We start from the raw sequence: 14,213 nt of genomic DNA on the forward strand, positions 1-14,213 counted from the left end.
GTTCCCAAAGACCATGGCCTCGCTCTTGCCACGGTTTACCTTGGCTCCTGAGGCCAGTTCAAACTGGTCGCAGGTGTCCAAGAGCCTGCGTACAGACGCGGGATCCGAGCAGAAGACGGTGACGTCGTCCATGTACAGGGAGGCCTTGACTTGCGTGCCTCCGCTGCCTGGGATCGTCACCCCTCTTATACCCAGATCCTTCCTGATGGACTCGGCAAAAGGTTCTATGCAGCACACAAACAGGGCCGAGGAGAGAGGGCAGCCCTGCCTGACTCCCGATTTGATCTGGAACTTTTCTGATTCCCACCCATTGATTGAGACTGCGCTATAGATGTTTGTGTAGAGCAGTTTGATCCAATTGCAAACTCCCTCCCCAAACCCCATTTTGGAGAGCAGATCCATCATGTAGGTGTGCGATATTCTGTCAAAAGCCTTCTCCCGGTCAAGGCTGATGAGGCAGGTGTCCACCCTCCTGTCCTGCACGTAGGCGATCGTATCCCTGAGCAGCGCGCGGCTGTCAGAGATCTTCCTGCCGGGTACAGCACAGGTCTGGTCGGGGTGGATCACCAACTCCAGAGCAGACTTGACCCGATTGGCGATGACTTTGGCTAAGATTTTGTAATCCACATTTAACAGTGAAATGGGTCGCCAATTTCGAATTTCTTCCCTTTCCCCCTTCTGCTTGTAGATGAGAGTGATGATGCCTTTCCTCATGGATTCTGACATGCTGCCTTCCAAAAGCATACTCTCGTACACTTCCAGCAGGTCAGGGCCCATCCAGTCCCACAGAGCCAAATACAACTCAGCCGGTAATCCGTCGCTTCCGGGAGTTTTACTCGTCTCAAAGGACTTGACGGCCTTTGTCAGCTCGTCCAGAGATAATGGTTTGTCCAGGTTTTCCTCCTCATTGTCGTCCAAGACCTCCGTGATAGACGACAGGAAGGTCTGGGTAACAGTGCTGTCTGTTGGCTTCAGATCATACAGTCTGGCATAAAAGGATTTACTGATCCTCAGTATGTCAGACTGCGATGTCTTTACAGAGCCATCTTCTTCCTTCAGGCTGCTGATCACAGAGGTCTCTCTGTGTACCTTCTGGAAGAAGAAGCGTGAGCACTTTTCATCCTGCTCCACGGAGCGGACTCTGGACCGGAAGATAACCTTGGAGGCCTCCGAGGTGCAGAGCGAGGCTTGCTGGCCCTTCACCTCTTGGAGATCCTCCTTGACATCAACCCCCATTGACTGCAGCTGGAGCAAATTTTGCATGCTTCTCTAGAGCCTGGACATGACCCCTCGTCTCTCTCTCACCTTTTGAATGCCTTTGAGGATGAAGAACCTTTTGATGTTCCCCTTGATTGCTTCCCACCAGAGATGTGGAGACTCAAAGAGGTGTTTTTACGGCCGGGGCGTACACGTCAATAAGTCTGATAGGGGTGTTTTTGTCTTTGACGTCTGCTACGAGGAGGCGTCCGCCCACCACCTCCTTAACGTCGGAGATGGTGAAATTACCTCCCCGTAGCAGAATACCCAGGCCGGAGGAACGACAGTCGTTTCCTCCTGACCAGATGGATGGCCCATGGGGCCACCAGCTCGACCAGCGCCTGTAGTTGCTGAGGTGTGGAATTCCACACTCCTGCAGGAACAGTAGGTCGGCTCTCATATTTGCTAAGTAGCCGAGTGTGGCTACACTCCGCAAAGTATCTTTAATACTTCGCACATTAACAGAGGCAATTTTAAATCCCATTTTAAAACAGTAGATTTACCAGTCTCAGATTCCCGAGTCTATTGCAGTTGGTTGTTCCAGCTGTTCAAAGTTCCCCAGCATGCCGGTGGTGTTCTCAAAATGTTTCACAGTCCATGTGGGGTAGGTACACCCACTGTGCTGTCAGGGAGGGAGCTCCAGGATTTTGACCTTGCGGCGGTGAAGGAATGGCCGATATACTTTCAAGTCAGGATGGCGTGTGGCTTGGAGGGGAACCTGAAGGTGTTGATGTCCCCACCTGTCTGCTGCCTTGTCTTTCCAAGGTGGTTGAGGTCCTGGGTTTTGGAAAGTGCTGTTGAAGGAGCCTTGATGGGTTGTTGCCATGTTTTCCGAGAGACAGCATTCCTTGATGATGTTGATGCTGGAGACAGCATTGCACAGATTGGTGCTGTCTGCTGGCTGGGCAGACTTTATGGCTGTACAGGAAATGTATTAAATGTATTAATGTATGTGCTTCCAGGGAAGGTTGTGGAAGCATATAAACCAACGGTGTTCAAAAGGCATCTTGACAAACACATGGTTAGGATGGGTATAGAGGGATACGGCACAAGGAAGTGCTGAGGGTTTTGGCAATGGTTGCTATCATGACCGGTACAGGTTTGGAGGGCCGAAGAGCCTGTTCCTGTGCTGTATTGTTCTTTCTGCTTTGTTCTTTGATGGGAAAGTGAAGACCATGCACATTGGGCAGGATTCTCTGATCCTGAGGCCGAGTGTTGATGCCGTCGTAAACTTGGTCGCGTTTCTCAACGGCGTCAACATGCCCACAGGAGCAGCGATTCTGACCCCTACAGAGGGCCAGCACGGCACTGGAGTGACCCACGCCACTGCAGCTGCCGATCCCGGTGTCAGATGGGCGCCGTGGGTCTGAGCATGAGCAGTGGGACCGGCGCCAACATGCACATATGCAGTGGGACCGGTGCGATTACCGCGCATGCGCGGTGACTCCCTTCCCCACGCTGGCCCCGATGCAACATGGCGTTGGGCTACAGGGGCCAGTTTGGAACAAAAGAGGCCCCCAGTCCGAGAAGCCGGCCCGCCGATCGGTAGGCCCCTATCGCGGGCCAGGCCACAGCGGAGCCCCCCCCACTGGGGTTGGACCCCCCACCCCCGACTTCCCCCCACCAGGCCGCTCCCAGACACATGCACGACGAGGTCCCGCCAGGTAAGACACGGTGTGAATGGCGCCGGCTGGAGTCGTTTAATTTGTATGGCCGCTCAGGGCGAGAATCGTGCCGAGTGGCCCCCGACCGGTGCTGCGCTGACCACGCCGGCGCCATTCTCCGCTCTCTGGGGAATTGGCGGACCGGCGTTGAGGCGACATTGCGCAATTCGCGCCCGTCCCACCGATTTTCCGGCCCGGCCTGGGCTGAGAGAATCCCGCCCATTGTGTCTGGACCCTGTCTGGCTTGTGGCTCTGAGAGTTTTCCCCAGTCAGTAACTGAGCCCACTGACAATCCCCAAACAGCAATTCCCCCCCAATTGGAGAATTCAGTTCTTCCTCTCTTTGTTCCTTGCTGTGATCCATAAAGATATTAAATTGAGGGCAATATGTGGCGCAGTGGATAGCACTGGGACTGCGGCGCTGAGGACCCGGGTCACTGTCCGTGTGGAGTTTGCACATTCTCCCCATGTCTGCGTGGGTTTTGCCCCCACAACCCAAAGATGTGCAGGTTAGGTGGATTGGCCACACTAAATTGCCCCTTAATTGGAAAAAAAAATAATTGCATACACTAAATTTAAAAAAAATATATCAAATTTGGCCATTAATTTTCCTTCCATGTTAATTTCTCCCCCAGAGGAAAAACAAGCAGACACGGGGAGAACATGCAGACTCCGCACAGACAGTGACCAATCTGTGAATCGAACCAGGGACCCTAGCGTTGTGAAGCAAATGCGCGTGTTCTCAGACGTTTGTATCTCCTGCCTGATGGAAGAAGTTGGAAGAGATAATAATCCAGGTGGGAGGGGTCTTTGATTATCCGACCCATTTTCCCAAGGCAGTGGGAGGTATAAACAAAGTCAATGGATGGGAGGTGGGTTCCTGTGATGGATTGGGCGGTGTTCACGACTCTCTGTAGTTTCTTCTAGTGTTGGGCTGAGCAGTTGCCATACCAGGCTGTGATGCAGCCAGATAGGATGCTTTCTATGGTGCACCTGTAAAAATTGGTCAGAGCCACTGTGGACATGATGAATTTCCTTTCTCAGGCTTGAGAAAATCATGTTCGCCCTAAGAGGATCATGGGCAGCATGTGTTTAGCACAGTTGCTTCACAGTTCCAGGGTCCCAGGTTCACTGTCTATGTGGACTGTGCATGTTCTCCCCGTGTCTGTGTGGGTTTCCTCTGGGTGCTCCGGTTTCCTCCCACAGTCCAAAGATGTGCAGGTTAGGTGGATGGCCATGCTAAATTGCCCTTAGTGTCCAAAAAGATTAGGTGGAGTTACTGGGTTACGGGGATAGGATGGAGGCATGAGCTTAAGTGGGGTATGCTTTCCAAGGGCCGAGCAGACTCAATGGGCTGAATGGCCTCATTCTGCACTGTAAATTCTATGATCAACGTTTGGGTTCGCCCTGAGGTGGCAGATGTTTCTCGACTTCTTTGGGGAAATTTAAAAAATAAATTTAGAGTGCCCAATTCATTTTTTTTCCTACTAAGGGGCAAATTAGTGCCAATCCACCTATGCTGTACATCTTTGGGTTGTGGGGGTGAAACCCACGCAAACACGGAGAGAATATGTAAACTCCATACGGACAGTGACCCAGAGTTGGGATCGTACCTAAGACCTCGGCAACGTGAGGCAGCAGTGCTAACCACTGTGCCTCCGCACTGCCCTTCTTTGGGGAAAATTAAACTGTTAGCAGATACAGTAAGGTGGGGTGTAGGGACTGAGGTGGGTAGGGGGTGATGTAAGCCATGTTGGCTGGGTATGGTTGATGGTTGGGGGGGGGGGGGGGGGGGAGTGTTATTTACTGAGCTATGTTTGCATTTGTAATTGTTGTAATAAAATCATAAATTCCTTAATAAAATGTTTTTAAAAAACCGGTGTAAACCCTGCGATTGAAGTAGCCGAACAAACATGTTCACCCACCCCCCCCCCCCCCGGCGCCACGCGGGTTTGTGACAAACACGACCCCCCTCCTCCCGCAACAGGAAATTAAAAGTTTAAATGTGAAACTGGCAGGTCTTGCTGTCCAGCGATAATTCATGTGTTTTCGGTCGTGCCATCAATCTGAGGGTTAAATGAAATTCCCTAATTTGGCCATTTCAATTCCCTGAGATCGGTATTTCTCTCTGCAGCTTTATCCCTTCAAGAAACAATCACAGGCGAATTAAAAGATAGTCGTTGAGACTGATCCACACCAGGGGAAGTGATATACACAAGGGGCAGGAAAGGACATTACACATCGGGATAGGGGGCAGGAGCTTCACACGGTAGGAATTACACAGGGGGCTGTTCACGGGGAGGTTATAAAGAGGAGGGTGAGGTGGGCTGTTCGCTTCGGACAGGGAATTGGAAGGGGGGGGGGGGTGTTCACAGGGAGGGAATTAGTGTCGATATGGGGACATGGGCCGCTGCTGCACGTTTCCAGTGCGAAATGTATATGAGTTAATAGGTGAGTGATGATGTGAGTTTGGAGATAAGGGGATTGCTGGAAGGAGTCCGGGAAGTGGGGAAATTGAGAGCAAAATTGTGGCTTGGAATTAGCCGTCCACAGTAAATAAAAATGGTTGGGAGATAAATGCGTGGGTAAATGTTTTAATGGAATTGTTGTGGGAGGCGTGGGTGGGGGTGAATTTTTTGGCAAAAATCAATGGTGCAGAGAAGAAAGGTTTGTGGAAAGGAAGAAAAAATATTGGGAGGTGGACAGTTGATAGGTGGAAAGAAAAAGAGAAGGACACAGGGTGTCCGATTAAAGAACAGCACTCCGTGTAGCTGGTGAAGTGAAGAGGTATTGTTTTCTATTTTTGATTTGTAAATCAGGGGAGAGCGCGAACGCAGTCCCCCACTACCACAAATTTTGCAGTCGAGTATCCCGCATTTGGGGACATCGCAGGCGTCAGCACACCCGAAGTACAATGGGCTAGCCTCGTCCTGGGCGAACCACCTTCTTGATCATGGTTTCACCCCTGCCAGGTAAGTATGCTTGAAAACTCTCACAACCTCCCTTCCCACATCAGCTACTACCCTTCACAGTCACACTAACTCAGCTTTCAAACTCAGAACCTCGCCCTGTTCGTAATCTATTTCCATCCTGTAGAGTATTATTCTTCTTGGTATTAGAGATTGAATATCTGTCTAGTTAAAGAATGAAAGCTGTTTGCTTGAGAGAGCGTCTGTTGATATTTACATATTGCCCTTAAAAGGAAATGACCTGCCTTCCTGGGCGGTTGCCTGCAATATGGATCATAACCAGCCGGTGGGGCTGTTCCCTTAGCTCTCAAGCTGACTCACTCCCCTTTTTAAAACAAAATATTTATTCAAACTTTCAACAATTTTCAACAAAAGACTCCAAACAGAAAAAGGAATAAAGCACAAAAGAAGCAAAAATTATACAAGGGATTTCCAACAAAATACAACAACCCCCATTTCACAAATAAACACGCCTGCAATATGGATCATGGCCAGCCGGTGTTCCCTTTGCTCTCAAGCTGACTCACTTCACTGACAAGACAACGGTAGCGGTAGAGTCATGATGAGTCTGCCAAGATTTTCTGAATTTAATAAAATACGTTCATGGGACGTGTGGGCTTGGCTGGCGAGGCCAGCATTTATTGCACATCCCTGAATGGCCATCAAGCAGGTCGGTGGTGTCGAGCAGCCCTCTTGAACTGCTGCAGTCCCTAACCCTGATCCCAAAAAACTTGCTTATCCTGGCCACCGTCATGTGTGCCCGGTGAACGACCTTAAATTGTATCAGGCTGAGTCTGGCGCATGATGTGGACGTGTTGACCCTGCTTAACGCACCCGCTCAGAGACCTCCATCTATCTCTCCTCCTAACTCCTCCTCCCATTTGTGCTTTAGCTCCTCTGTCTGCGTTTCCTCTGACTCCATGAGTTCTTTATAGATATCTGAGACCTTGCCCTCTCCCACCCATACTCTAGAAATTACCATGGGCTGGATTCTCCCCTACCCAGCGGGGCTGGAGGTCCCGGCGGGATGGAGTGGCGTGAACCACTCCGGCGTCGGGCCGCCCCAAATGTGCGGATTTCTCTGCACCTATAGGGGCCAAGACGTCACCTTGAGGGGCTGGGCCCACGCCGGAGTGGTTCCCATCCCGCCGGCTGACGTGGAAGGTCTTTGGCGCCACGCCAACCAGGGCCGAGGGACTTTGCTGGCGGAAGTCCGTACATGCACGGGAGCGTCAGCGGCTGCTGGCGTCATCACCGCGCATGCGCAGGGGAGGAGGTCATTCCGCGTCGGCCATCACGGAGGCTATGGCCGACGCAGAAGGAAAAGAGTGCCCCCACGGCACAGGCCCGCCCGCTGATCGGTGGACCCTGATCGCGGGCCAGGCCACCGTGGGGGCACCCCCAGGGCCAGATCGCCCCGCGCACCCCCCCAGGACCCCGGAGCCCTCCAACGCCGCCAGCCCCGCCAGTAAGGGAGGCGGTTTGATTCACGCCGGAGGGACAGGCATTACATCAGCGGGACTTCGGCCCATCGCGGGCCGGAGAATCGCCCGGGGGGGGGGGGGTGGCGTGGCGTGGCGTGGCGTGGCGTGGCGTGATTCCCGCCCCTGCTGAATCTCCAGTGCCGGAGAATTCGGCAGCTGACGGGATTGGGATTCACGCCGCCTCCCCACCGGCGATTCGCCGACCCGGCGGGGTGTCAGAGAATCCAGCCCCATATCTGTATCCCCCGTGGCAGTAGAGGCGGGAAGGTTGAAACCTGCCTTCGCAAGAAGTCCCGAATCAGCAGATATCTAAACCCATTTCCTCCCGTCAACTCAAACTTGTCCCCTAACTCCCTCAAACTGGGGAAGCTCCCATCTGTAAACAAATCTCCCAGCCTCCAGATCCCTGCTCTCTGCCATCCCTGAAACTTAGTCGCCCTGGGTCAAACCGATGGTTGCTACAGATTGGAGCCCAAACCGATGCTGCCTCCGCTCTCACATGTTTCCTCCTCTGCCCCCAGACTCTCAGGGCCACCACTACCATCGGCCTTGTGGAGTACCGGGCCGGTGAGAACGGCAGAGGTGCCGTGATCAATGCCACTAAACTTGTGTCCTTACACGATGCTGCCTCTACTCGCTCCCACAACGACTCTTCCCCCACTACCCACTTCCTAATCATGGCTATATTTGCCACCCAGTAATAGTTGCTAAAGTTCGGCAGCCCCAGCTCACCCTCCCCCCACCACGCTCCAGCATCACCTTCTTCACTTGCGGGGTTTTACCCGCCCAAACAAAACCGGAGATCACCTTATTTACCTGCTAAGGCCTTTGGGATAAAGATGGCGAGGCACTGAAAAACAAATAGGAATCTCGGGAGGACCGTCAGTTTCACTGTCGGTACCCTCCCCGCCATTGATAACGGGAGCATATCCCACCTTCGGAAGTCTTCTTTCATTTGTTCCACTAACCGGGTCAAGTTTAGTTTATGTAACAGCCTCCAGTCTCTTGCCACCTGGGTCCCTAAATAACGGAAGCTACCTCCCACCACTCTGAACGGCAACTCTCCCAATCTCCTGTCCTTCCACCTTCCCTGGATCGCAAACATCTCGCTTTTCCCCATGTTCAACTTGTACCCCGAAAACCGTCCAAATTCCCCTAAAACCTTCATGATCTCGCCCATCCCCTCTAACGGGTCGGAAACATACAGGAGCAGGTTGTCGGCATATAGTGAGACCCTGTGTTCCACCCCACCCCCTTCAAGCCCCTGGAAGCTTTTTTTTTAAATATAATTTTTATTGGAATTTTTTACAGAAAATATAAAACATAACGACAAACAATGAAATGCAACAAAATAACCCATAATAACTGTAACACCCCCAGACCGTATCGACGCATGTATCACATCCCCCACCCCCCAACCCCAATGAACAACAAAAGAACTTAAAAATAAATTTAAATTAAATAAACAAACATAGTCATCGTCCGCCCCCCCCACCTTTTCCCTCCCCCTTCCCCCCCTCCCCACCCGGGTTGCTGCTGCTACTGTCCCCGTACCCTATCGTTGAGCCAGAAAGTCGAGAAAAGGTTGCCACCGCCTAAAGAACCCTTGTACCGACCCTCTCAGGGCGAATTTGACCTTCTCTAGCTTAATGAAACCCGCCATGTCATTGATCCAGGTCTCCATGCTTGGGGGCCTCGCATCCTTAAGACCATAAGACCATAAGACATAGGAGCGGAAGTAAGGCCATTCGGCCCATCGAGTCCACTCCACCATTCAATCATGGTTGATTTCAACTCCATTTACCCGCTCTCTCCCCATAGCCCTTAATTCCTCGAGAAATCAAGAATTTATCAATTTTTGTCTTAAAGACACTCAACGTCCCGGCCTCCACCGCCCTCTGTGGCAATGAATTCCACAGACCTACCACTCTCTGGCTGAAGAAGTTTCTCCTCATCTCTGTTCTAAAGTGACTCCCTTTTATTCTAAGGCTGTGCCCCCGCGACCTAGTCTCCCCTGCTAATGGAAACAACTTCCCTACGTCCATCCTATCCAAGCCATTCATTATCTTGTAAGTTTCTATTAGATCTCCCCTCAACCTCCTAAACTCCAATGGATATAATCCCACGATCCTCAGACGTTCATCGTATGTTAGGCCTACCATTCCTGGGATCATCCGTGTGAATCTCCGCTGGACCCGCTCCAGTGCCAGTATGTCCTTCCTGAGGTGTGGGGCCCAAAATTGCTCACAGTATTCTAAATGGGACCTAACTAGTGCTTTATAAAGCCTCAGAAGTACATCCCTGCTTTTATATTCCAAGCCTCTTGAGATAAATGACAACATTACATTTGCTTTCTTAATTACGGACTCAACCTGCAAGTTTACCTTTAGAGAATCCTGGACTAGGACTCCCAAGTCCCTTTGCACTTTAGCATTATGAATTTTGTCACCGTTTAGAAAATAGTCCATGCCTCTATTCTTTTTTCCAAAGTGCAAGACCTCGCACTTGCCCACGTTGAATTTCATCAGCCACTTCTTGGACCATTCTCCTAAACTGTCTAAATTTTTCTGCAGCCTCCCCACCTCCTCAATACTACCTGCCCCTCCACCTATCTTTGTATCATCGGCAAATTGCCAGAATGCCCCCAGTCCCGTCATCTAGATCGTTAATATATAAAGAGAACAGCTGTGGCCCCAACACTGAACCCTGCGGGACACCACTTGTCACCGGTTGCCATTCCGAAAAAGAACCTTTTATCCCAACTCTCTGCCTTCTGTCTGACAGCCAATCGTCAATCCATGTTAGTACCTTGCCTCGAATACCATGGGCCCTTATTTTACTCAGCAGTCTCCCGTGAGGCACCTTGTCAAAGGCCTTTTGGAAGTCAAGATAGATAACATCCATTGGCTCTCCTTGGTCTAACATATTTGTTATCTCTTCAAAGAACTCTAACAGGTTTGTCAGGCACGACCTCCCCTTACTAAATCCATGCTGACTTGTCCTAATCCGACCCTGCACTTCCAAGAATTTAGAAATCTCATCCTTAATGATGGATTCTAGAATTTTGCCAACAACCGAGGTTAGGCTAATTGGCCTATAATTTTCCATCTTTTTTCTTGTTCCCTTCTTGAACAAGGGGGTTACAACAGCGATTTTCCAATCCTCTGGGACTTTCCCTGATTCCAATGACTTTTGAAAGATCATAACTAACGCCTCCACTATTTCTTCAGCTATCTCCTTTAGAACTCTAGGATGTAGCCCATCTGGGCCTGGAGATTTATCAATTTTCAGACCTTTTAGTTTCTCTAGCACTTTCTCCTTTGTGATGGCAACCATATTCAACTCTACCCCCTGACTTTCCTGAATTGTTGGGATATTACTCATGTCTTCTACTGTGAAGACTGACGCAAAGTACTTATTAAGTTCCTCAGCTATTTCCTTGTCTCCCATCACTAGATTACCAGCGCCATTTTGGAGCGGCCCAATGTCTACTTTTGCCTCCCGTTTGTTTTTAATGTATTTAAAGAAACTTTTACTATCATTCCTAATGTTACTGGCTAGCCTACCTTCATATTTGATCCTCTCCTTCCTTATTTCTCTCTTTGTTATCCTCTGTTTGTTTTTGTAGCCTTCCCAATCTTCTGACTTCCCACTACTCTTTGCCGCATTATAGGCTCTCTCTTTTGCCTTGATGCATTCCCTGACTTCCTTTGTCAGCCATGGCTGCCTAATCCTCCCTCTGATAACCTTTCTTTTCTTTGGGATGAACCTCTGCACGGTGTCCTCAATTACTCCCAGAAACTCCTGCCATTGCTGTTCTACTGTCTTTCCCACTAGGCTCTGCTTCCAGTCGATTTTCGTCAGTTCCTCCCTCATGCGCCTGTAATTACCTTTATTTAACTGTAAAACCTTTACATCTGATTCTACCTTCCTTCTTTCAAATTGCAGACTGAATTCTACCATATTATGATCACTGCTTCCTAAGTGTTCCCTTACTTTAAGATCTTTTATCAATTCTGGCTCATTACATAACACTAAGTCCAGAATAGCCTGTTCCCTCGTGGGCTCCATCACAAGCTGTTCCAAAAAGCCATCCTGTAAACATTCAATGAATTCCCTTTCTTTGGGTCCACTGGCAACATTATTTACCCAGTCCACCTGCATATTGAAGTCCCCCATGATCACTGTGACCTTGCCTTTCTGACATGCCCTTTCTATTTCGTGGTGCATTTTGTGCCCCTGGTCCTGACCACTGTCAGGAGGCCTGTACATAACTCCCATTATGGTTTTTTTTTGCCTTTGTGGTTCCTCAACTCTACCCACACAGACTCCACATCGTCTGACCCTATGTCGTTTAGTGCTATTGATTTAATTTCATTTCTAATTAACAAGGCAACCCCGCCCCCTCTACCCACCTCTCTGTCTTTTCGATAGGTTGTAAATCCCTGGATGTTTAACTGCCAGTCCTGAACCCCCTGCAACCACGTCTCTGTGATGCCTACCACATCATACCTGCCAGTCACAATCTGGGCCAAAAGCTCATCTACCTTGTTCCGTACACTGCGGGCATTTAAATATAGCACCTTTAATTCCCTATTGACTGTCCCTTTTTGTTTTCTTAGTGTGGTGGACCTTGGTTTACTGAGCCTTTCCATACACTGTGTCATATTTTGTGAGATGGGGACTATCGTAACCTCTCCTGAGCTCTGTCTTTTCGTGATTTTTTTGTAATCCTAAGCAGCTACGCTTCCCACTGATTCCTTCACCTCTTGGTTCCCTGACTTTCCCTTCCCCCCAATCTCTAGTTTAAAGTCCTATTGATCACCCTATTTACTCTTTTCGCCAGAACACTGGTCCCAGCTCGGTTCAGGTGGAGACCATCCCAACGGTATAGGTCCCCCCTGTCCCAAAACTGATGCCAGTGTCCCATGAAAAGGAACCCCTCTTTCCCACACCACTCTTTCAGCCACGTGTTAACTTCCCTTATTCTTGCCTCCCTATGCCAATTTGCACGTGGCTCGGGCAGTAATCCGGAGATTATGACCCTTGAGGACCTGTTTTTTAATTTGAATCCTAGCTCTTTATAATCTCTAAACAGGTCCTCTTTCCTAGACTTGCCTATGTTGTTGGTACCGACATGGACCACAACAACTGGATCCTCCCCCTCCCTCTCCAATATCCTTTCAAGCCGGTCAGAGATGTCCCGCACCCTAGCACCGGGCAGGCAACATACCATGCGGGACCCTCTATCCTGCTCACAAAGGATACTATCTATCCCTCTGATAATAGAATCCCCTACAACTACAACTTGCCTATTTACTTCCTCCCCTTGAATGGCCTGCTGAACCATGGTGCCTTGGTCAGCTGACTCACCCTTCCTGCAGCCCTGTTCGCCATCCACACAGGGAGCAAGTGCCTCGTACCTGTTGGACAGGGTCAAGGGCTGAGGCTCCTGAGTTCCTGACTGCTGGTTCCCTTTACCTGCCTGACTTGCAGTCACACCCTGCTGTCCCTGGCCACTGGCAGGATTTAAACTATTTACTCTGACAGGTGTGACTGCCTCCTGAAACAAAGTGTCCAGGTAAGCCTCCCCCTCCCGGATGTGCCTCAGTGTGTGAAGCTCAGACTCCAGCTCATCAACTCTGAGCCGGAGTTCTTCCAGCAGCCAACACTTACTGCAGATGTGGTCGCTGCAGCTCGCAATGGGATCTGCCAGCTCCCACATCAAGCAGCTTAAGCACATCACCTGACCAGCCATCTCTAATTAATTAATTTGTTTAATTTAAGTTTACGAGTTTTAAATTTGGGGCAGATTGGTTATCAACCAATCAGATCACAGCTTCCCTCTGACGTCACTTTTGAAAAAAAAGTGGAAAACAGGAAGTTACCGTTAGGTCTGTATACTCACCCGGAGACTGCTCCTCCTCCTCTGAACGGCTCCCGAAACTAGGCCTCGATCCCCGGGTTAAAGTGAGTTTTTATACTCACCCAGAGACTGCTCCTCCTCCTCTGAACGGCTCCCGAAACTAGGCCTCGATCCTTCCACTGCAGCAAGATCCTTCGCCGGGGCCCCTGGAAGCTCTTAATGCCATTCCCTGCCGAGTCCCCCGGTGCAATCTAAAATAGCCCGAGATCAGCCGGTTTGTTCGAACATTCGCCTCTGGTGCCTGTTACAGCAGCCTGACCCAGTCGATAAAACCCCGACCAAACCCGAACCATCCCAACACCTCCCACAGATAGTTCCATTCCACCCAGTCAAAGACCTTCTCTGCGTCCATTGCGACCACTACCTCCACCTCCTTTCCCTCTGGTACATCATGATTACATTCAAGAGCCTTCTAACGTTGGCCGTTAGCTGCCTACCCTTAACCAACCCCGTCTGGTCTTCCCATACCTCCAGGACGCAGTCTTCGATCCTTGAGGACAAGACTTTAGCTAACAATTTGGCATCAACATTAACATGGAGATCAGCCTGTAAGACCCGCATAGCTCAGGGTCCTTCTCCCGCTTCAGGATCAGTGAGATTGAGGCCTGTGACATTGTCGGGGGGAGAACACCGCACTCCCTTGCCTCATTAAACACCCTCACCAACGGTGGGCCCAGCACCTCAGAGAACTTTTCATAAAATTCCGCTGGGTAGCCATCTGGTCCCGGGCCCTTGCCTGACTGCATGGCCTGCAGTCCATCTGCTATTTCTTCAATCCCTCCCGGGCTCCCAGCCCTTCTACCAACCCTCTGTCCACCTTTGGGAACTCCAGCCCTCCCAGAAATTGCCTCATTCCTTCCACTCCAGCTGGGGGTTCCGACTCATATAGCCTGCTGTAAAACTCCTTAAACACC

The 14,213-nt window shown here is 50.3% G+C and overlaps 1 non-coding gene across 1 annotated transcript; it reads right to left on the bottom strand.

Annotated features, from left to right (window-relative positions):
- Positions 1–5,736: 5,736 nt before the first annotated feature.
- Positions 5,737–5,900, bottom strand: LOC119976820. The gene has a single exon (XR_005463000.1). It is a non-coding gene; the product is annotated as a U1 spliceosomal RNA (small nuclear RNA).
- Between the last annotated feature and the right edge of the window lie 8,313 nt (positions 5,901–14,213).

This window comes from Scyliorhinus canicula, chromosome 13 (assembly GCF_902713615.1).
Source record: "Scyliorhinus canicula chromosome 13, sScyCan1.1, whole genome shotgun sequence".
NCBI lineage: Eukaryota > Metazoa > Chordata > Chondrichthyes > Carcharhiniformes > Scyliorhinidae > Scyliorhinus > Scyliorhinus canicula.